At 36.0% G+C, this 25,573-nt stretch overlaps 1 protein-coding gene across 1 annotated transcript in view; it reads right to left on the bottom strand.

The window, feature by feature from the left end:
• The window catches only part of LOC124160598 (acid sphingomyelinase-like phosphodiesterase 3b), a 705,734-nt gene that overhangs the window by 592,587 nt on the left and 87,574 nt on the right, over window positions 1-25,573 (bottom strand). The window lies entirely within an intron of this gene.

Below are 25,573 nucleotides of genomic sequence, written 5' to 3' on the forward strand. Positions count from 1 at the left end.
ACTACCCTATTCGTTACGTCATAAGAGTTTTGGTTCAATACCTCATAGAGCCATCCATTGGGGAAAAGAATCGGTCAAAATAATAAAAACAACAATGGAACACTTGACACCTGTGCACATTTCCGATTGGTAGTAGAAAGGTGTTGAACTCGGTAGGAGTCCATGAGTCATCAACGTGTCGGTAAAGGGGTCCATTTTTACCCTTGAATGACTCGATAAAAAGACAATGTGTCAAAATATAGATGTTCATTTCATTTAAATATATATTTATAAATTTCAATCATAATCGACAATCTGTAAACAAGTCCATTGCAAAGGTAGATAAAATATTCTTTATCGGTAGGAGAGCTATGATTTTTTAGGTATGCTAAAAAATAGTTCAAGCAATGTAACATATTGAATTATTCACATGAAGTCCAAAGATATGCGGTTTTTTAAAGTATCAGGAAAATCAGGCTTAACTAAAAAGGTAGATTGGCAAAAACTTGAGCAACTGAAGCAGTAAAAATATTTGGGAAATGAATTAGAGGAATATGTACAATGCAGTAAGTATATAAGGGATAGGATTACTTAAGCAAAGTAAGTGTTTTGAATGAGAAGGAGCGGGTAAGCGGATCATCATTTAGGAATTAAACAAAGAAGCTTGTAAAGAGTCAAGTCTGTCGAGTGTAGTAGCCATTTACGGTGCAGAGACGCAGGCCCTGAGGAAAAAGAGCGGGAAAATACTGCAGGCGTTCGAGTTTTGGGTGTGAAAGGGAAGCAAAGAGGTGAAGTGGACAGAGAGGTAGAGTTCGGTCCCAAAATGCCCTCATTTACGCTCTTACTCCAGTCATAAATTAACCCACAGTTCCATAGGTAGCTCGTTACTTTTAAAATTATATTGCGTTCCATGATTTATTAGTAATTTTATTTAATCAATTATCTTTTTTTGAAAATATTTTTAGCACTCTTATTCCCTATTTTTATTACTTATTATTCTTTACCCTCGAAAATGTTCTATTTCAGTACCGATTCGACGACAATCTTTCATAATCTCGAGGCTGTCCCTTGGAAAAGGGATGAATCCTTACTAAATATATGCTCTCCAGAGGCCTTTTTTAAGGAGATCTCTGCCTTCACCTATTGAACTAGCCTTCATTTTTCAAGTACGAGGTAGTTATTGCGTCCAATATGGATAGGTTGAAACCATAATATTTATGAATCGTTATGAATTAAAAAGAAGATCCAAAAAATTTCATGGTTTTATTAAGAATTTTGTTTCAACAATTAAGACTTGACCATGCATAAATTCCTTAAAATATTGGGCAGATATGAACCCCCATGCTTAAATAAATTAATTGGTAGATTATTGGATGATACATGAAATATTATATCACTTTACATACAAGGAATTGAGTTGTCCTTCTAATTCTCAACTAACGAGCTGGAAGTATAATCTTGAGAGGATGAATCATGGAAAAATATAGGTAATCAAGTATTTACAAGCATAAGTATTATATTTAATTTATTTGGACTACATTCAGCAAAAAATTTTAGATTCACGAGAAATTACTTTCATGGTGTAGGTACATTCAACAGCATTTTCCTCTCTATGTATTTACATTATTTACACCACCCCGTATTTAATAATATAAGAAATTCCCTCACACTATTCACTACATATTCGATTTGTACATTACTATATACATCATACCTTCATATTTAAGAATGTATTGATAATTACCTCGTCATTCTCGACTTACGTTTGTAAAATCAAAGAAAATAATTGCAAAAATACTCTTCCATAAGCAGATAATCGTTGTTTTACAGCTGTAATGAACTGCATAATAATTTACGACTCCATAACTTTCCTAAAACAGGTTCTTTCAATTACTCATGGGAAAAAAAGTCTTTTACTCTTAATTATTTTTCTAATGATCACGAGTCTAAATAATAAATAATAATAAATAACAAATAATCGAGAATAAATCTGTGAGGAAAAATGTTAGCTTGTATGCTGGCTACTAACTAATGAGGAGATCCATGCGCCTAATTAACAACTTGTAGTTTATCGGAATGAAGGTCATAAAAGATTCTGTGCACTCTTAATTTCTTTCATTGGCGCCCATATTTGGGGCGTGCGGCCTAAAAAAATTGTATGTATTAATATTTATTTAATGAAGCTGCACTTAATTGCTTGGAGAGGTATTAGAGACTTCGTTTCCGTACTAATTGATATTAAAACAGTATAACTGCTTAATTAATCCTCTGACGTCAGCATGAAAAACTCAAGAGTAAAAATAAGTCCCTAAATGGGACGATATTGATCTTTTCGTCTATTCCTACATATTTTCCTACCTTGCATACTAAGATAGTAACTTCCTGCCTTGAAAAAAAGGAGTGCATTCCAAAAAAGACGAGACAGATGCACTAATTAATTAATCCCTTGCCTTTAGCAAACAACTCTCTATCATCCAAAGAAAATGGCCATGAAATGTTTTTATTATTGATGGAAGTGTCAGATAAACCCCACATACCCATATAGGTACCTCATTTTTTTTAGACAAAAATGTTTTTAAATTTCTTAGTCGCAACGAAAATAATATCAGTTTTAAACGTAAGTATTCTGGTTGGTTGAATGTTTTCCTTACTTAATATCTTTAAATATATCCTTCATCTCCACCAAATTTAATATTTAGTTGCGTTCTCCTGATGTTGATTTTTATCTATGTTTATTTTATCCATGCACCACCCATCCGAAATCAGCTTTGAGTGAATAGGCTGAGTGGTTGGTGAAAGCGCAAACTAAAAATTAATAAGGATGTACTCTCCATTCGAACTTTGCTGCATTCTAACAATCTTGGAAAAACTTGAAAATTAAAAAAAATGAACTGTATGGAATACATCGAAAAGTGAGAAAATACATAACCCTTTAATTACAACCTAACCGCTAGAAGAAAATAGCTGCAGGAAGTCTTATCTATGATTACTTTTGATCGCTTGTCTTCATAAATCTACGGAAGGAAACGTTAGACCAAATGTTGGCTGCTAATCAATGAGCAGATCAATATGCCAAGTTAAAATCGTAGTTTGTACGGAGAAAGGTCATTGAGTGATTCTTAACATTACATTTAGAAGGGTCTCGATTTATCCATTATCATTTTCCGACGATCGTGCATTAATTAAATATACTCATAGGAGCGTAGAGCTCATAAAATTTGGAGGGAAATTTATAATTCCAGCTAATGAATTTTTGATAATAACTCCTCTAGATTAAACTATATGGTTTTGAGGCCATAAAAGTGTCTCATACTTGCAGTTACTAACCCTTATTTTGTTCCCGTGGATGATGTCACGAGACTCCACGTTCATTATCTCTTAATATCATGAAGCACAGTCAAATGAGGTTGGGTGATTAAATTATGAGACAGCTGAATTATTAATTACCTTGGACAACGTGGAATTATAATTACGAAGATAGTACTAGGAAACCCCATTTTGAAAAAGTACCCGACCCGAAATTTTTTTTTCGCGGTCGGGGTCAGATTAGCGGATTACTAAAAATGGCTACAGTTGCCACGGGCAGAGATCCGCCTTGAATTATGTAACTACTTTCAGTGGTGGAGGAGAGTTCAGGGGAAAGAGTGCCCGCTATCACCCGGCACAGAGGAGCAGCCCGCCTAAATAGTTGGGATTACTGTAGCTAGGGGGAAGAGGGCCCTTCCCCCTAGCTTCCCTTCACATTCTAGCTGCTTTAAGGTGGTTGAAGCCGCAATCGTTGGTGTCTGGGAGGCCATATTTACTACACCCATAAAAGACTGCTGAAGATATTTGCCTAAAATATGAATAGGTAATTATGAGTTGGAGCTCGATAATTTTGTATCAATTGAAGCCTGAAATTTATCAAATTTTATTCATCTTGTTTAATCAGTTCAGCAAAGTATAGTGACAGAACAAGTTATCGATACATTGAAATAACTAGTTTTAGTAGGTATGAAATCGTTTCAGACTTGACGTGGTGGAAAAGTAGTGTATTCATGATGAAATACAAACAACAAATGGAAATTTCCATACTTTATTATACAAATCCACTTGGTTTCGACATTTTAAATGCCCTTGATAATGACATATACTGTCGAAACCATGATCGATATTGTAGCTAACTATTAAGGAGCCGAAAATACCAATTTTCCTTATACTTTATAATGAATTTTTTAGTAAAGTTGAATAACATTTTTACCTTATATCTTGCGTATAATAACATTGGTATTTAATAATCGAAGTGAATTATATTCTATTCCTTACGCTGCGCATAATTTTCATTTTACATCTATTTAACTAGCCGATGGATATTACTGTTTAACTTTGAGATGCGATATTACAAAATAAAACACTTCTGATAATATGTATATCATTAAAATGATTTCCGCTCCTGAACAACGAGGAAAATAATTTTACTGAAAGACTTTCTAGCTTAAAAACTAAAGCTCCGTAAAAAAATCTACGCGAGCATTAGTACGAAAATTTCGGTAACTCAGGATTGATACGCTAATTAAGGTAGCTTTCCACAAAAGCATACTTGAAATATTTTACATAATCACAAGTAATAAAATTTTATTATTATAGGTTCAGAAATAAGACGGCGAGAGATTGGGTGTGGGGTCAATCGGTATAATAGAATTAACAGGGATTTTTCATGATATATATAAATGGACGTTCACTTAACAGAGTTAAAATAGAACTGCTTATGAAGCTGTCTCCCGATAATAATGACGTAGTCCTCTCATATAAAATTAACAATCAGAATTATACTCAGTTGCGGGAAACAACCCCGAATTGCCTCCTTTTTTTCAGATAATTTTCATTGATTTATCTGAGGGATTACTTTCTATCCGCTTTCTGCTAATAAAATAAGAACACCTGAAAGAGATACAATTTTCTTGTGACTGCAACGAGAAATCAGTCCATAGACGGGTAGGATAATTAGTTTTGAAAAAAAAGTTGGTAGTCTGATCTATTTATCATTGGCATAGTTCCACAGCCCTCAGAGGAAGTTCCAGTTCACCCGTCGAACAGCCTGTTAAGGCGTATTTACACGATGCATTTACCCACGCAGTTGCATGCGTAAACACATTCTCCAGCAAAATTTCATTGTGTAAGCATCCAAAACCACACAATGCACGCATGCATGTCCAAGAACTACCCCTTTTGTTTGTGCATCCATCCGAGCATTTGTCCTGCCTCGTGAATAAAACGGCAATATGCAAATGCAATATGCAGTAAAATAGCTTGAGGATGTGAATGCTGGTAGTCGCTGTTTTTCTACGCATTATATTACACTTTATCGCGTATTTAGCTAACCATAATATCTATTTTCATTCCTATTAGCTGCTTATGATCGGTGGATAAATTTCTTAGTATCTACATCTTAAATAATATGGTAAATATACTGCATTAACATTTCAATCAATATTATTAACTATCGCGATTAGGGAATGTTGAAGTCACAATACAAAAGCATGGCGATATCACTTCAAAATCGGTCTTATCAAATTTATTTGTATAATCATATATAAATCTGCATTTTGTAACATTATACATACCTCGAAGAACAGAGAAAAAAACCCTGAATGCACTTAATTTATCAACGATGATTTTTTACAATATTATTTTTATGGATGCATTAAATGGAACTGTAATATTCCGAGATCAAACTAGGATTTTTAGGGGATAGGAGATTACACTTGCAATTTATCATTCTACATGATTGTCCTAGTGAATATAAACACCAGCCGTGATGCGTTGGCTGAAACGATTTAGGGAAAAAATTCACGAGCAAATATTTGAATTTTTCCATACATAATGCGCGCTTTAGCGTATTTTTCGAGCACTTTTCACCAATACATAAGTATTTATTGAAGTCACTCTCGGAAATAAAATTTTTAGACAACAATTTAACGAATCAATAATTTGAACTAGATTTCCCATCCTTGTTTCTAATTAAAACAGCCTTGTGTCTTAATATTTTAAAGTCCAATTTACGGGAAGGAGGTACAACTTGAAGAATAATGAAATCAACGATGCAACTTTAAGATTTGGGAATGAAGTCTGCATTTGCCACATTTCACATTTTTCTGGATGGGTGTTTTACGTATTTATATCGCTCTAACTACTTCAGCATTTCTATTAATTATATTAAGGATTGTTATGTATTTTATAATCATTAAGTAATCACCTCTGGGTTCTGTAGGAGTTCTGAATAATAATGATAAACATATATTAGCCCTAGACCGATTGTAAATGAAATATCGTTCCAGACAGATCGCTGCATTTGTCCTCTCAATTCACTGTCTATTAGTTGTCTTTGATATGTGAACATTAAATAAAGAATTTTAAGTACATTCTTTTTACCTCGGATCAAAAAATATTGCTTTTTTTATTAAATAAAATATCTGCATTGTTTTCACTAAAAGTTTGAAACTATAGCAAAAGTTTTTATGAAACATTACTACTGTATGCTTACTCACTCACTCGCAATGTAAAAAAGCCACTTTTCGATTGAATGCTGTAGTTACAAAATACTTATCTTCCAGAATCGATCTATTTTTACCTTGTATATGTAAATTATCAAAACTTGGATTGTCGAGTGTACGCTATGACTATATGGTATTAAAAATCATCCTTTAGGCAACGCTCTATTCTTGCGCCAATTGAAGCACAAATTACTTCGTGGGAAAATCAATCATTCCACAATCTCTCCCACTTTTTCGTCGAGATCCCTTCTCAAGGAATCAGGAGTTGTACTCCATCGAAAAATGCTAATCCTTAGGGCTCATTAAGGTGCTTACCACCACCCCCGCTACTCTTCCGCGAAGTAGATCTTGAGAGCTAACTAACAGACGCTGACGCGCGGTTTTGAGGGCGCGATCGACCGGGAGACGACGGAAGCTCGCTGAAAGGTTTCTCGGCATGTTGGCACCGCATCCACTGCAGTGTACCACAAACACCCTTCCCCTCGCGAAGAGCCCCCTCGTCGAGCGCGATGAATGCCCCCATAATCCCATGAACTGAGATCAGCTGCGCCCTGCCTCGAAGAATAATCGCATCGAGTTAGATTCCTTGACGTCGCCGAATATTGGAGCGCAGAGTTCAAGAAACTCGCGGAAGCAAGGATCGCTCCAGTCGCCGAGGAGAAGAGATGAATTCCCCGTGATTCAAAAAAATAGGCATTATACGATTAAATAGAGTAGTTACAATTTTTTTCCCTCCATAACTATGGTAATAAGAAAATGGCAATGTGAGAAACACTACAAAAAGATGAATAGATACCAAAAAAGAAATTTTGTATTCCTTCCATTCCTTCGTTAGTGCGGTGAGATGCTTGAAAACCCCAACAGGAAAACTGTATATTTTGGCCCACAGACCATTCAAACAGATTAAACTAAGATTTAAATATAAAATTAAATATATTTATGAAGTTATTCAAGATATGAGGTTTATCAGTATTAACATAGCTAAAATATGAACAAAAGTATAATCTTGGTGTATCTAAATACCCCACCGGATAATGAACGTATATGTTGAAAAAGACCTTTCAAGTTGCACTGAAAAACTATTTCTAATCGGCATGTTTGGCTGCTTTCGCATAATTTAAAGTGTGTCCTTCGCACTTTTTAAGATGTGAAAAAATCCAAACGCATCTTGTGATGAATAAAGTTTTTCACTGAAACTATCAAGATCTCTTCCATTTATAATGGATCAGTTCACCACGTCTCACCATTTCTTTATAACGAGCTATATTTCTTTTATGCTTAAATAGCCAATATTTATTCATTTATAAGTTGTAATAATTACACGTAAATTGACATTATTTTATTTTGTTGAGAAATACATCCATTTTGAGTAACTTGTGCAAATTTGCAGTATTTTTGCTATTCCATGAAAATAATCAATGTGTATGATCATTGTTATGGTAAACTTCTCGTCATCATAAATCATTCTAACTCATAACCCTCACCTGTCTCCATTCCCACATTGTAAAGCTAGAATTTTTCAGTGTGAATTAAGGCTTATCACTCCACACTGAAAGTTTATATTCCATCGACAAACCCTTCTACTGTATGAATGCCAACCTCTGATTATTCCGGTGTTCCGTGTATTAATCTAGTATATTCCTTGTCAAAAGAGAAATCCGCGGCAATTCACCTTAAAGGTATCCACCATGCAAATTTCTACGCGATGAAAAATAGAGGAATATGACTTATTTACGATTAAATGCTGAAATGACTCATGGGTCTAATCCCGCCTCGGTTTTTCTGCTGAAGAAAAGATACTGTCTCATACTATGTTGATCCTGCGGACGCTTAGAACTTCCCATGCAACAGTAACAAGCTACTCGTCAAGCCACACAGGGACAATAGCCAAATATCCGGCCATTTCCTTATCCATTCGACGAAAGGAGCGTCTAAAACCCTCTATCATTCCTTCCGTCTTGGTATTCCTTATGTTAGCCCTAATTTTTTTATTTAAAAGTGAATAAATTAGAAATATAGAAACAAACACTTTTGACGATATCAAATAAAGCAAGAGCTAATTACAGGTTATTTAGAGTATTCAATTATAAAATTGATGATAAAATTGAAAAAAGTTAAATGGATGAACTACTTAACAACCTACCACGTACCTACTCACCAACTAGGTACCTACGACGTGGTTTCCTTCCCATACCTCGTATAGTTCTCCTAGTTCATCCCTTATAACTATGTCACTATGTGGCTAGTCCACCTTTTAACTCTTCTTAATGCCCCCTGCACAGTTTCATGAAGAGATTTCTCGAGTTTGTCTTATTCTCAATATCCTTTCTTTACTGGGTCCAAAATTGTACGCAGGATTTTGTTCTCAAAGGTAATATTTTTCTCAGTGATTTTATACAATACCCAGGTTTCGGATTCGTAAAAGGGGCAGGTTAAATTAAAAAAATGTGTGTATATTCAGCAAGCAAGATTTTTACAAACGCTGAATGGTTCTTACCAATAACGTTCATAATTATAATATTTTCATCACTTAGTGACATCCCAACTATTTGAAAGAATCGAATTCTTCACATCTTAATTCCATACTGGCCGTTTAGTGACGTTCATTGCAGTTGAACATATAGTCTTAATTATAAAATAAACTAGTTTGGAGCATATCCTTGCTACATAGCAGTAAAAACTGAGCTGCTCTGAAAGCACTAAAGACTGAAAAGTCTCGCCCAAGCATCTTGCATTCTTACACCGTCAGACCCACATAAGTGATGCAGCAAGCGAGGTTTCATGAATATATCCGAGTAGCAGGTGAAGATTACGACTCGTGCCAAACTGATCCTCCGACAGGATGGTCGTACAAAACAGCCTCCCATGCAACGCATCACCCGTCATTAATTTTTTCACTGTGATTTTGTATGGAGCCCAAGTTTTAGCTTCACAAAAGGGGATGAGCATAATTATAAATTCTTAGATCTTTACCTCTTTTTCTCTCTTCTGCAGTTATCTCTTACACAAGATTTTTTATTTAAGTTGGTTATTGGTTTTATATTCTGTTCTTAATTTCACCGTTTTCATCACTCAGCAATGTCAGCCACTACGTGTTCCTAACCAGTGGCGCAGCAGGTTTGGGGGGTAAAACCCCCCCAGAGCTCAGAGAAATTTTTATGTTTAATCCATTTTATTTAATTGAATTGATATTACTAATGGAATAGCGTAAAGATTAATAAATTATCCCTCAGAAAGCCGTAAAACTCACCATTTTGAACCATTTGTCGTAAAATTCAGCAATTTACTAATATCGCACCTACTGCTTATCCTAGTGGGTATTCCATACCTCCACACTCCCCGGTATTAGTTGCACCTAAACCTCACCCAGCCTTAATTCTTGGCTGCGCCCCTATTCCTAACAATCGAATTTTTCATTTTTTCATTCCGTATTGATCGTGTTAGTCGTTTGAAATATGATTTTTGACTTACGCTGGTTATTGCTTGCACTTTCTGTTCTTAATTTCAATGTTTTAATGACTTAGCAATGTCACTATGGCTCTTAAGTATTTAAAACAAGCTAATTGTTCACATTTCCCATCCTTTTTGGTCATTTTAGCCATTTATGCCAGGTTGACTGCAGAAGAACACATATCCTTCATTGTATAATAAACTGGTATTGAGCATACATTTGCACAGAGCAGTAAAAATTGAGCTGCCCCCAAAACACCCCCAGAATGGACATTCTCGCCCACGTACCTTGCATCCTTACACCACCAGTCCCACATACATGAGGCGGCTAGCGGGGTCGCATGAATATATCCGAGTAACAGATGAAGATTACGACTCGTACCTAGCTGATCCTCCTACCGGACGGTCGCACAGAACAACCTCGCATGCAACGCGTCACTCGTCATGGCGCCGTACACAGCTACAATAGCCAAACGCCCTGGCCGTCCCTCCCTTCGACGACGGAACCGTCAAAACCCTTTAGCCATTCCCACTTGACCCTCTCCTGCATTTAGGGGTGCCATTAAATCGACTCTCGAAAGGCCCCTCGTGCCCACTCCAGATTCTTCCTTGGGTTACGTCCACAGCCCTACGTCCCATGGATTTAATATTCATGAGTAGCCGTCCCCGTGTTTACAAACACCACAGCTAGATGTCATCTCCCTCGCTCCCTCTCCCTATCTCTCTTTATCCATTTCTCTCATCCACTATTTCATCCGAAAATCTTTGCTTCCACCTCCAAAAGGGACGGTTGTATACGAGTTTGTAAGCTACAAGCTGGCGAGTTTAGATGTGGCGAGAACAGTCTAGTACCAACAAGGAAAGTCCACGAGCCTTGCTAAGCCTTCTTCAATGTCATTTTTTATGGTATTTGTAATGCCGACCGCTTCTCGGAACGGGTAGTGGTTTCAATGAATGGGGAATAATTTGACTGTAATTACTTTTTTTCAATTGCTATTTCTAAAATGCCTTATATTATTTAATAATAGCGGGCACTATAGTATTGAAATGTGTGGTGGTGTAGTGGTTTGCGTCGTTTACTACGTCAGTGGGGGTCCATGGTTCGAGCATCACCAGAGATTGAGGCGCAGCGAGGTACGTGGTCTCCCCTTAAAAGTGATTAAGACAGAAAAATGCTCAATTGTCTCAGTGACAGGCAGGAAGCTTAAAAGCGTGTATACCATTTTTCATCCATGAGGGGGGCCAATATAAGGTTAGGTCAATTTTTAAACAAGGACAGCCCATGACATTGTATTTTTTAAATAAATGATAAACTAAGTAAATCAAGGAAATGCTACATTGCGGGTACTTGGGCAAGAAGTGCTAACACAGCTCTAATTGGCGGGCCGAGACTGCTTACGCTATATATTTTACTTTATTCAGAGGAGGCCATTATCCCTACGACCCAACACTCTTTTAATTCCCTGAGCCAGAAGGTTTGAGTCTCTTGATATCAATGCGTTCTTATGTTTTCTTTTCTCTAGACTAAATTTTCAAAGTTTTCTATTGTTTTAGAACTAAGTGGAGCGTAAGCACAATTTTTAAAATGCATAAAAATTTCATTGACCCGAAAATCATGTGCCATCGTAACACTCGCTAGTTCACTTGCAGATACGATGACGCAGCCAGTTAGGCCGAGAATACGTCCTCAAACCAAGATCGGTGATATGGAATGAGATTAATTTCTACCAGCCGGTGAAGTTATAAGCCCAATAGAACGCGAATGCGATATTAATGTTACCACTCATAAAGTTCCACTAGTTTAGAAACCAACTATTCAGCGAGAAGGTAACTTTCACTGAATTTTCTTGTTTTAGACTTAAAAATAAAACACAATACTTCAATTTCAACTTTTCATTTTAATCCTACTATTTCTTTAGAGAAAGTGGAATAAACTTCCCGCTCGAAATTATTCCGTCGAAATTCTGAAGACAGATGGTAGCTCCTGTAAAGTTCACTGAAAAATATGATGATATACGGCTTATTTCAGGCTCAAGAGCACGAGGCGAGTTTACAAGCTACAAGCCGGCGAGAGTGTCTCATATAACTTTCCATTCCTTCAGTATCCGCGTAGCTTGCAAGTAGAAAACATGTGGTGTATGCTGTGACATTTTCCGATTGTACAAAAGTAATAATGAGTACACTTGGCTAGTTTACAAGAAAACTCGCTTAAAATCTGGAATTTGGCGTGTAAAGTCGCCGGTAGAGTGAACTTTTTCCAGAGATTTTTTTAAAAGAAGCCAACGGAATGAGTGCATCGAGTGGACTGTTCTAGTGTACGAGATGCTTGCAAAAAAACGGCTTGTAGCTTTTAAACTTGCCCCTCACTACCTAACATGCTAAAATTCCATTAATTTGGTAATAATAACCTAGGTCAGCTTTCAAATTTTCCGGAATATGGTTAGCAAATCAGTTGAGGTCGTGAGCCTCATTAAATTCTAGGAATTTCTCTTAGTCTGTATTAGCCGGTGGAGTGTGGTAGCATGGTGGGTAAAGGGCTCTGACCGGATGGTCGTGGGTTTAAATTTCGAGTGAAGCCTAGGGTACATTTACCCTTAACTATCCTAATTAGGCCTTTAAGTTGAATAATTGTGAGATTATCTGAACGGTTCTCATCGGCACGAATGAAGTTTATAGTAAAATGATTTTCTGTCTTTGGTATTTAAATATTTGCGCCAAAGGTCATGGGTCAAACAAGTATTTATACAGAGCTTTCCCCCAATAAAATTTGACCATTATCACATCAGGCGACTTCTAAAGGCTTGTAGCATGTAAGCTCGCCCTCTAGTATTTATCGAACCTTCAAGGCACCTTTCTCTTCTCCACTTCTAGAAGCCCGGAGCAAATAACCCCGTTATCCGCCCTTTCGCGACGTACCGAAAACATTTCTTTCCACAAGGGGGACGGCTCCCGTGGTGATTCGTCATGCGAAATTTTTGCCCAGCGCAAAAAAAAAGGACGAAACCTCTTGTGTGACAACATCTCGTTTAGCCTGCGTTCACGAGGAAAACGTTTTTTGGATGCGAAAATAAGAAAAAAATAAGCAAAAGAAAAACGGAGAATCACTCACGGTTGCAGGCTTTCTGCTAAACCTCAGGATTCGATCGGAAAGCTGGATATATCAACGCCGATAATTTGGTACGGGTGGAAACATATATTTTATTTCTCATGGATTCTCCTTCCCTCTCCGGTGATTCGAGAAGTTTTCGCAAAAGCTCGTTCTCCAATACTGAATCACGAATAGGGAAGGCGAACTCCTGAGAGATTTTGTGCTCGGAATGAATGAGCCTGTTGTGATAGCAGTGTGAGCGTCACCAAGGGGTAAGGTTCGAGGAAACTTTGTTATTTTGGGAAAGGGCTTGGTAAGCACTTTATAGAAATCAAGAGGGAGCCAGATTGTCACCGCAATATTCAAATCGATAGCATGAATCTCATATTTATCGCAAACTCTTGCATTTGTTTTTAAGTTGCACACTAATTCAAATCGAAATATACTCCAAATACTTTTTCTCGAAGTATCTATGATTAATGAGGAATCTTGCGGAATATTTTTCTTTCTCTTCTAAAAAATAATTCGTGGTAAATTGATTCTTTGTTTTTAGAAAAGATGAACTAATAGATAAAATTGTGGCTCGTAGGAGTGTCTTTATTATCTTTTCTTATTACATATAAATCAAAAAGAGAGCTGAATTGCAGTCGCACTATTCAAATCGAGTGCATAAATCTCATATTCATCAAAAACACTGGAAGTGCCATTTCTAGTAACACTAATTCAAAGTGAAATGTATTCCAAAAAGTGTTCACGGGGTATCTTAGATAAATGCAAAATCCTGTAGAATATTTGACTTCTCTTGCGAGGAAATGTTTGTGGCTGACTACTTGGTTTGACTACCTTGGCTTTTTTAAGACAAGGTTAATATATTAAATAAAACTTTACCTGGTAATAGGGCTTTTAGTAATTGTTCATACTATAGCACTTCTCAAGTCATATCTTTGCATTGCAGTATTTAGAATTTTTCTTTCATTTGCTCATGCAACAAAATTAGGTGTATAAGTAACCAAGCAACCACGATTTCTCGACGATTATTTGCCTTATTTAGCGCCTAGATACTTGTCGAGTTGGAATCCATGTCATGCATAAATACTATATATTACCTTTTCCCACCTTGCCCCAAAAAAGAATTATCCTTAGTTTCTTAAAATATACATATCTCGTATCAAGAATAATCCTACTTGTGTGCCATAAAAATTTCCCCTCGAGCTTTTTAAATCACAATAGAGACACCTGATGACTTTGAGCCGTGGGCCATTCTATTGTTCACATATAAAGTAAGTGGTCATCGTTACGACTGCAATTAATTCACAAGCAAGAAACAAAGTAATAAACTTGAAAACGGGCAATAAAAAGCTTTCATATTTACATATTTGGTTCCCAGAAAGCATCCATTTACATGCGCGAGGCCCGTGGTTAGAAGTTTACAGCAACTATAAAGTTTGATCGCTGTCGCACTAGTCAAATACAGCGCATGATTCCTATGTAGCATCATTAGCAATATTCTATTGCATGTCCCTTTATTACCTGGTTATAAAATTTTGCTTGTCATGGGGATATTAGGGGATTATTATTCTGAAGAAACATTCCAACAGCGTTTAATTTAGATTATATGTTGGTAATATCAATTTAAAAAATTTATTTGATATCGGCAAAAGTAACCTTTTCAACGGACTGGAGTTTTTTCATAGTAGTGACAACTTTTTTTGAATTGTTGAACATCAGAGTTATAGTCACAAATCAACTGAAAGTCATAATTTTAAGGAACTCATTGTCGAAGATACATATGCGCTCTATATCAACAGTAAAATAATGTTGATGAGTCACAAATATTTTTCATTATAATTTCAGCATTCATAATGAATATCAAATTCAGTGTAAGGTGCAAAATTATGGCTCATAATAAATGTAAAAATTTGAGAAACTATGACATACTATACTTACTGAGCTAAGAAGACTTTGCTCAGCTTTTTTCAAAGCTAAATTAAAAATCTTAATAAAAAGCTTCATGATTAAGCATCTTAATCCACAAATCAAGTACATTTTTAATTACTCCAATAATGCAACATTTTAAAAATGTTTTGAAGATAACATCATTCCAGTTAATATTCTTAAAATGATAGCCACGAGCTGAAAAATGTTTCAATACACTCTGTACTTCATGGGATGGAGAACTCCATCTATGGATAATTTATGCTCGTTCGAATGGGTTATGGTAAAAGAGGTAAATTTTACAAAATAAAAGCGTAGGAATTATCATTATAGTAAAATATTTCATAAAAATATAATGATAACTATCAGGGCAAGTTTTCAATTGATATTAAAAGGCAGAGAAATATGCTAAAAACAGATTTTATTAACAAATTATTACTAACACAATGCGTCTCAGTTCTTATTACACAATCTCGAGTATCAACAATACGAGGATTTGTTTCAAAATAACAGAATACCTAAACGGCTTACCATTTTTTTAATATCGTCCTTTGTTGTTGACAGTTTAAAAAATGGTGCGCAGTCACTTTGCTTCGAAGTGAATGGAGAAAGAAAAACGTTGACAATGGATCTTAACTTTTATCTTTCAACATGAATCACACCTTTGCATTAAAATCCTGGATCTCCAGGGACCTCAACGTATATTCATGGGTTCCCTTGAATTATTTTCAGAGATTGAAGTAAGACTGAACTATCTCCATAACTTGCTAAAGACATATAGCCCTTTCCCTTCTTCACAGCTCCTTTTCTCGACGGAATATTAAATTTTTATTTTTCTCTCCGAAGATTGTTCATCTTGATAATGAATTCTAGCAAGCGAACTTCAACGGCTATGAGGGGAAAATTTGGTAAATCTTACCACGAGGGAGGGCTATCAGTCTTAATTTCTTTTCGGCGATGAAAGATAATTTCAACGGAGACGGATGAGTGAAATTTTTCGGGTGGAATAAAGAGATGACCGAGAAATAGCTGTGGTAATAAAATCTGAATACCTGATTAACAGAAATACTCGAATCGTGAGTTTCGTCATCAAATTAAATCAATTCATTCCATTAGTGATTTTATTAAGGGTAGCGTAATATCCAAATTTCAATTAAAAATTTGAATTTATAATACACTTTATTAAATTGTTTAAATTCCATTAAAATCAATCCGTAATCTCAAGTCAAGACCTATAAAATGAACTTTTGCAATTTTCTCTAACTTTATTATTTCCGGAATGATAACGTATAATCCGACGACGCTTTCGTGAAATTTGAGTTTTACAACATTTAAGGGTCTTAAAAACCATAGTATGGCAAATTTAATTGAACTTAGAAATAGAATAGAATTTGCCTGGTACCTTAGGCGAATGTAAATTCTCGTGAAATATTCATCAAAATATCTCTCCTTGAAGAAAAGACTTGTGGTTAGTTACTGTTATGTTTTTAGAAGAGCAGAAATAACTCACAAAGGTCTAGGCCACAATGTCTTCATTACTTTGAATTATAGAACTCAAAAATAATCTCTTATATTACACTTTTAACAATTCTTGTTTTAACTACGTACACGCCAAAAGTGGCTTTTATGTAAAGGAACAATTCATAATTTTTTATTTGTCTATGACTGCTCACCTTATTTACCAACGAGATACGTTCATTGTTCGAAAGCGTGTTCTTTCGAAGAGAAATTCCCATAGCGCAAATAAAATCAAAATAGATACACGGTATGACTACAAGCCAAGAAGAGCTCTTCTATCGTCGACATTAATAGAAAGTAGCTTTAGTTACGACCGCAATTAATTTCCAAGCAAGGAACGCACATGTAAATCTTCTACACGGAAAAAAACCAACATTCACATTTATCAATCCGTTTCCCAGTAAACATCTATTTATAAGCACGAGGCCCGTGTTTACAAGCGATCTCGCAGAAAGCCAAAAGGGATTTCAGCGACATCACACAATGCCATTGACCTCCGCGTGGCTTCGAGTGTGGCTGCCAAGGATATAATAGGGATGATGTAACATTGCCCAGGGGAGGAGACGTGTGACCGACACCAGGCCTTGGCCTCCTTTCAGTTCCTATCGAACAACCCCCGACGGCATTGCCTCCCGAGGATAAATCCCTCCTCGTTTCTCTATTTAAGCAACTGCGGCTTCACAGAGAAAAAGCTATCACCGTGCACACTACTGCAATGGATAAATTCTGCCCATCTTTACCCATATCTGTGTATCTATCATCTATACATATAAATGAGGACGTCTCCTTGTCTGTCCGCTATGCGTTTCCATACGGTAGCATGGATTGCAGCCGAAGTTACTATGCAGGTGCATTCTATGGTATCAAACCCCGTAGTGCTACTTTCGGTTACGTCCGAAACGTCCTTAGCGTCGTTTCCTAATTACTATTTGTTATGTCGCGTCGCGCCTATTAATCTTCTCGGTGCAAACCATTTTGCTGGGGTATACGTTCATACGTTCACGTCGATGTATTTGGTCTTCGCAAACATAGCGATGAATGTTGTGGAGCCGGGTATAAGCTGATTCCGTGCGCAGTATACGGAAATCGTTTTTTCTATTGTTTACTGTTCAGGGTCTTCAGCTCACCATCTTACTTCAATTTTGAGTTACCTTAACTTACCGTGGGATACCTTGGGGAGAGGTGCATTTCCAAGTTTCCCCACCTCTCTGGGTAGTATCCTTCAGGATAAACGCCGGGTAGCCTGCTAGTTTACCCTAAAACCTTCTTCCGACTACTTACTGACTGATTCATACAAATATTTGGAGTGAACAAGAAGAGATACGACAGATATTTATAGGATCGACCCCCTCTAAAATCGTCTGAAACCCTGAGAAAAATTGTCGAAATAATAGATTTTCACTATTTCAGTGTTACCAACTGCCTCTATGGTTCTACTTTTTGGGGCCATTTGTGGGTCAAAGAAATAGAAGGTGATGATGAATTTGAGCATCTTGGAGAAGCTTTTTAACGGCACCAAAGTCATTGCACCAGCCAATAGCCCACACCAAAAGGCCTGGAAGTCAAGAACTGTTTGGTATTCCTAGTATTCAATTTTAGTTTTCAAAGCCCCACTTACGAGCGTAAGCAGGTATGCACGATAATTTGGAAATGAAAACATTAGACACTTTCTCATATCATCCCCGGTCGACCGATCACATTTTTTGTCTTTTCTAATATGCATTGCAGTAGACCCCATCCTTACTATGTGACCAACTTGAGCATACGGTTTGGAAAAGGGTAGATTTTGGACGCGCTATTTCAAATTTCACCGATGAAGTTAGTCACTGAGAAAGTAACTTTTATTTTCATATTTATCCCCATTCTTGGATGATAGATATAAAAATATAAATTACTTTCTCTGTGGTTGAATCTGCCGATATATACCCCTACATCACTTTAAGTAACGCTAAAATTAAAATACTAGAGAAATTTAGTGGCTCAGCCAAATATAATTGTTTGCCGGAAAATATGCACGAGTTTATACTTATGCTAACCAAATATAAAAATTATAATACTGGTACTTCAAACCATAAGTACGAGTTGATGGATTATAAATACGATATGTTGCTAAATTGATTGGAATTTGTGATATTTTTATCAAATTGACTCTCCTGAAATTTTCAAATAATTTAAAATCCCTGTTAATTAATTGCTGTAGATATGTAAGCTCTCGGTATAACAACCTTTGAGTACCTTTGTCCTTCATAATGCCCATTAAAAACATCAAACAAACAAAGAGAACTAAAATTTGAAATTCTCTTAGAACTATTATAAACATGAAATAAAATATTTTACTACAATGAGAAACATGTCTGACTGAGTGAAACGGTATATAGGTTTCACTCATGCTGTGATGAGCTAAAATTTAAACAGCAGATTTCGGTGATAAAAATTAGACGAAAAAATATTTTATTCTGTGCTAACATTATTATATAGTGTGTAATTTTTTGTGTAGAACTATATCATTGTGATGATTCTTTTTTTAGCTGCGCAGTAGACTCAATGTAAAAAGAAAACACGTAGCCTACTCTCATATTCTCCATGCTGTAGATATCTTTCCATGAATGCAGTATTCTGGGTGAATACTGTTCGCATACGAATATCAATGCACGTTATTTGAAGCCACTATGTGCTTCCTTTTTGGAGCAAAAAAACCGATTAAACCATTTAGAAAAAAATATAGTAAATGTGAGTCTGTTTTATTCAATACCAGCACCTTATAGAAAAATTCCTCGTAATGACTGTAAGGATCCACACTTTTGCATGAACATCTTGAATGCATGCTGCAGATTCAGCGTTATGCAGCAAAAAGAGATAATGGGATGAACTACAACGACTTTTTCGCCGAGCTAATGAACTCCCTTGATAATGGTTTCTTTTACTTTGAGGCAGGGAACAGACAAGTCCATTTACAAAATTAAAGGTGGATCTATGATGGAAATGGAGTGCCCAAGTTGGTTATTGGAAAACGTTGCAGGCGTTCAACTAGAGACACCATAAGCAGTGATCCGTTGCCACCGTACTTGTAAATGCATGTGAGAACAACTCCGATAGCTCACCACCCAACATCAAAGGAGGGTGCGAAAAAAAAAGATACTGACCTTCGACAAAGCACGTTCGCTAGGAAACAAAAGAGAAATTTATCTGACTTTTATTCTAGTCTCTTCAGTTATCTTTAAGTACTCAGAAACACTCGTATTCTTCCGCAAACTCGTTCGACACAGCATAGCATTTGCTGTCTCGTTTAAACTTCAGAGACTTTCTTATTAAATAAAATTGCAAATGTATGTAACTCTCAATAGACCTCCCTATCTCGGCGAATAACGTCGTTGCAAACCACTACGTTTCCCCATTTTGCTAATTAACCTTGGCCATGGTCATCTCAAATTGTAAGTAAATTTTAAGGCAAGAATGAATTTTATTAGCTACCTAGGAACCATGTTCATTACAGGGCTGAGTGTGATGAATAAAAGGCCTAAAAAAACGGTATCCCTAGCATGATGACATAAATTCATCCAGTTTTGACCCAAAATACGATGATATTGTCTTATTTCCTTTATTTTTTAATTCATACAGCATGTATGACTTAACTTATTAAGGAAAAGTAGCATCACTTGTTGCTCTAACGGATGATGTATGCACGGTATTATCGACAATAAAGTAAAATATACAATTAATATATTCTGTATTTTACGATTTCATAATGTACACAGTTTTTATACGAAAACAGGCTATCAATCGCTTCTATTACGTTTCGAACGTTTGTTCACTAACAATGCCATTTATTTAATCAAAACACATGGATCAATTTATGAATGAAAATGAATCGAGGCGTGTACGATAGATCAATAACCCTACCATCATAGACATGTATCAGATAGATCGGTTTATTGCTTAGATGTGAATTCTGATGTAGTGGCAGCACTTGATGGTGAGCACTGAGGAGGATCGACTCAAACACGACCAAGGAGCAAGAGCGCTAGCCTAGGAGTCCATGATAATTGCCTCGTCAGTATTATTCTTGGGTGCCGAGATGAAAGGTATAGGCTGTGAAACAATAGTCACCATTGCGCAGCTCATGCAACATTATCGAAGTGACACCCGAAATAATATTAACATAGAGTGGTAGGTATTACTAATCTATATAAACCTAAAATAAATGGTGCAATTGACCAAATCCCCAGTAAAATTAAATCTTACTTTAATATATGCCTTTGAAATACTACCATAGCATGTCTTCACGCGTGGATCAGTTTTTAAGGACAGGCATTTAGACAATATCTCCTCGAGAATATATATATACTGATCATAGACAAAATTTATTTCTACATCTTTATTATAGTAAGTGTAAATCTCTTTTCCTACCCAATGACCTTACCTTACCTTAAATAATAATACCTGAAATACCTTACGTCATTTGACATCACGCACGATGTCTTACGCTGTCGTAAACTGAAATATTATCTTATGTGGTTTTATGTCAATGGTACGCTGTAAGCTGATCCAATTGCAATATATATTTACATAAGACAAGGATTTTCAATATAAAATTTAATTTTTACTATGTTGGTGATTGTAAATAGGGTAAATACTAGAAAAAAAAGCCCATAGAATAAGAACAACGTACATGAGTTTTGTATGAAATCATGTATGGCGTTCTATAGCCGAGTGATTAAATGCATAGTGTGAGACAAGACTGTAGATGAGGCATACAGCCGCACTTATTTCTTCCCAGAATGAGATAATTGCCCACAGAGCCTTTGATCCAGTCCAAAAACCGATTCGGATTGGCTCGCAGGCATGGTATGCAGCTAACCAGTCGAAGGTTTACTCGAGAATTAAGTACGGGGAAGACAGCACAGCACACGACACAGCAAACACGCGAGTAAAGGGCAAGAGGGCGTCAACAGCAAGTTATCCGGCAATGTTTACATGCGCAAAAGCCCCACATAGCCACAGCATTACATACTTATGCACACCATTACAAATACCACTCCGACACCATTAGCAATACGCTCATACAACCCCATTGAATAGTGTCAAATTTAATTTTCTTTGAAAATGAACATTTTAAGTCTTTCCTGAGTCCCAGATATGGTAATAATTCTTATTTAAATACAAAAATAGTAGATTTTTATTCTTATATGGCTATTTTTTATTTCAATAAATATTTATTTTTATGTATGTGTATTAATATAATGTTTTATGTTAGCGTATGAAACATTCTTATCACGTAAAATAGCAATATTGCAGAGGTAAGAAGTCTTTTTAGCTAAATATAAATCAATCTTAAAAATTGAGGCAAAAAACATTTTACGCTAGTATATTTAAAACTCGTCGCAGCTTAAATGTTCTATGCATAAATTGTTGTTTTATCTAAAATAAAGGCACCGTTTGGCTACTCATAGAATCTGGTAAACATAGAAACGTATGATTTCCGGATAGAAGCGGATACAAACAGCGGTGCTTAATGTTTTTCTGTAACCGGTAGTGTACAGATAATTCGTGTATCACTGGCAGAACCATACCATTTTGATAATGTGAACTGTTTGCATTCAATTCAATATGAGCAGATGCTACTGAGAAATTGGCAATCATATTATGAGCGACGCTCTAACAATATCACTTCCTACGTAGTAATAGCCATTTGAAATATTTATTTTTACAACATAAATATCAATATTTTATCAAAAAAATCACGATTAATTTGCCAGAAATGTATTGTTTCCTATGTATATATTTTTATTGTGAGCATTCTTTATTGTAGTTTTTCCTTCCAGTAGTCATAAATAGCCGTAAATAGGGCGAAAGAAATCACCAAAACGTTTCTTTCTGCATTAAAAATTATTTCCTTGGCCAAGACTACAGAAATGACATAAGTGGCATATTAAAACTAATATATTCTTTGTTCCTAAATCTAAACTGAGTGCTTCAAGAAGACAATATAGGTTTTATCCGCCACTCCCATTGGTTGGGAAAAAAAACGGCCGCATTAAAAACTACACTGAATGGGACATAACGCACATCCAGAAGTTTTTCATTTGTCTAGTTTTTTCAGTACTGCATTTGGCATTAGCTACCTATTAATTTTTATTGTCCATTACAAATTAAAGAGACTCGAGTTTGAGAGCGTATTTTTTATGTTAATTACAAATAAAAAATTAGTGACAAAAAGACATAAACAGAAAACTTTAAATTATACATATTTTACCATAGATGAACGAGTATTTTATTCGCTATCTTAATTAAGGCGAATTAGAGCTTAAACGTACAAATATTGATTTCGCAATTTTCCTTTATGCTTCAGCCTCTAGAAAGATAATGTCCCAGTTTTTTCCACTGGAAACTTATAATTCTTCTAGCTCAATCTTTTCCGCATCCATATATCTGTTTTTAACTCATGACGATTTTTATTCGAATTTAGCTCCAGGTATCTGGTCACCGTATCCATGGTCGCCTTTGTGAAATTCTTGTTACCTAATTTACATTATGGCCGTCTCCCCATTCAGTAAAGTCGAGCAAATTGTTTCTCAGAATAATATAAAGACCCAAAAAGCTAAATGGTCTAAATCTCTCAAAAGCCATCATTGTCTTTGTCTCCCCTGTTCTGACGTTATTTCATACAGATGATATTTCAATTGATAAGTTGACGATAATCACAAAATAAGGCTAAATTCTCAAAAACTCAATTCTCCCAACCATTCAAAATTTCCACGAAAAGTAGTTTGTACTGCTTCTGAACGCTACGTGCCAACGTATTTAGGAACAAAGGATGTTTTCCGGTTGGATTTTTCTCTCGGATTGTAGCACTAATAACTCTAAAGGTTGCCTTCCAAGAAGTCTTAATGCAAATAAGACAAAATATACACCTAGAGATGACGATGATAATGACTTTGATTTATTCCACGTGATCAAGACAAGGACTTTTGTTGAAATTAATCCCTTAGTCCACTAGTGTAATAGCTTTGATATCCCTATTTTTGTAATAAAACGTGAAAAGATATTAACTACCTACTCCATTTTTCCCCTGCTGACCTTCCGTTCGAGCATTTATGACCTCAATTTCGATTTTTCTATCATCTGTGCCAATCCATTAGTAAAACTGTTAGTTGAGAGGGTTACCAAAGCATTATTTGATGCGTTGATCAAAAACTCATTTGATCTAAATTATTAGCATAGATCAACAGAAATTTACAAATTTGAAAGCTCGTCTCCAATGGCCATGCTGAAGATGGAACACCTGTAAAAAATATAATTTAGGAAATACGTCACAAACTGAATTCTAGGCAAAAATTTATAACAGAAAATGGAGCTTGTTGGTTTTTCCTTGTCTATGCCTGCGGGTGACCAACGCAGTAAAAGATTCTCCTTATCATCGATAATAAGCAATGATAGGATTGGTTTGATGGAGCTCTCCTCTTAGTTATTTCCATTCTTCCCTACCAAAATCAAAACTACGGAAAAAATCAAAAGTCGGCAGAGAAAAAGCCTTCATCAATGAAAGTGACTTAGTGCGTTAGGCACAGTGTAAAACTAATGAAAACAATTCCGTAAATAATATCTGCATCGAAATTTTACTTAAAAAAACGACTAGTTTAGATAACAATAGATAGAAGTATTCGGATATCATTAATAGATAGAATTGCTAATTATTCGGATGCATATCAAAATAGGTTAATTCATTGAATAAGATAATATTAGCCCTTGGTAACCGTAGAGAAGTATGGACTCTCCTTTCAGTATTTTTTGCCACGGTGAAAGTGAATTCGATGCTTGATTAAACTGAGGGTTTCCTTAGTTTCCCTATTCATCACAATACCTTTTTTGTGTCATGCCTTTCCTTTGCAAGCATACGAGGTTTTTTGTTCCGAATTCTACGCATTTGGCTAACTACTCATGAATCTAGTCATTTGCCCAAACGTTAACTGTCCCATTTTTTAACGTCTTATAGCGTTTAATTTACAGGCAAGGGAGCAAATTGTAGAAAAATTCAGATGTCAGAGTGCACTGTTTCTAAGTTTGTGTTAAAGGAACGTGATGTATATACCTTGAGGGAGTGATATTTAAAAGGCAATAAAAAATAAATTATTCATCAATAATAGCTTCATTAAAGGACGAATATATTCCAAGCCTCTTATAGAATAAATCAACACGATAAGTCCAGATAAAAAATCAAGCAATGGGTAATAGAAAGGTTCATTACTCGTAAAGTTCCAATTCACGGCTTTTTTATTAGCAGAGAAATAAGAGGTGGTGAATGTATTAGGTTGGATAGGGGAGAATCATCAAATATTTAGGAATGAAAGGGTGGTTCTCATAAACAAAGCGAAAAAAATCTCTCGATATCGCGAAGTATTCACTAAGTCGTGGTCAGTTTAGAATCTTTAACAAGACTGGCATTTCTTATCGTTTTTCGGGAAAACATTTAAACTGAGGGCCAACGGTGCTTCACGATGGACTAAACTCTTTTCTGATTCCCTGACGAGATCGTGAGTAACCCAACGGTCGAGAGCACCCCAGTGGGAAGCAAAAAACACGAATGTAAACTCGTCGACGGTGACAACAATGTCGACCGCGTGGTCAAGGTAACTCACTCCCATCACCGGAACTAATCCATTAGCCTCTTCCTACAACGTCCAACCCAAAAAGTCCTTCTCTCTTCCTTTCACCCTTATGTAGCTGAGGCTTTAGGATTACATATGTACTTTCCACGACGCCTCGTTGCGAATGACTCACTGCTCACCAACACTAGTCCGCAAGCCTAATTCGTGACAACTTAACTTGGCATAGCTTCACTTTTCGTGATCAAGACAGATTAATGACATTTTCCGCCAATCACAGCTTATTTCGCGCGATTTTAATAATGTTCTTATTTTCTAGAACCTCCAATAAATATCCTCTCTTCCTTGTTATTGCAATGAGTTGAGGTAGAATTCAGTTTCTCTGAGATAAGTATTGTTAGGTCGCTTTAGTGGGGTATATTCACGACTGCGCAAGTGAAAAAAAAAACTTTTCCAAACAGTTTTTA

This window comes from Ischnura elegans, chromosome 6 (assembly GCF_921293095.1).
Source record: "Ischnura elegans chromosome 6, ioIscEleg1.1, whole genome shotgun sequence".
NCBI classification, from domain to species: Eukaryota; Metazoa; Arthropoda; class Insecta; order Odonata; family Coenagrionidae; genus Ischnura; species Ischnura elegans.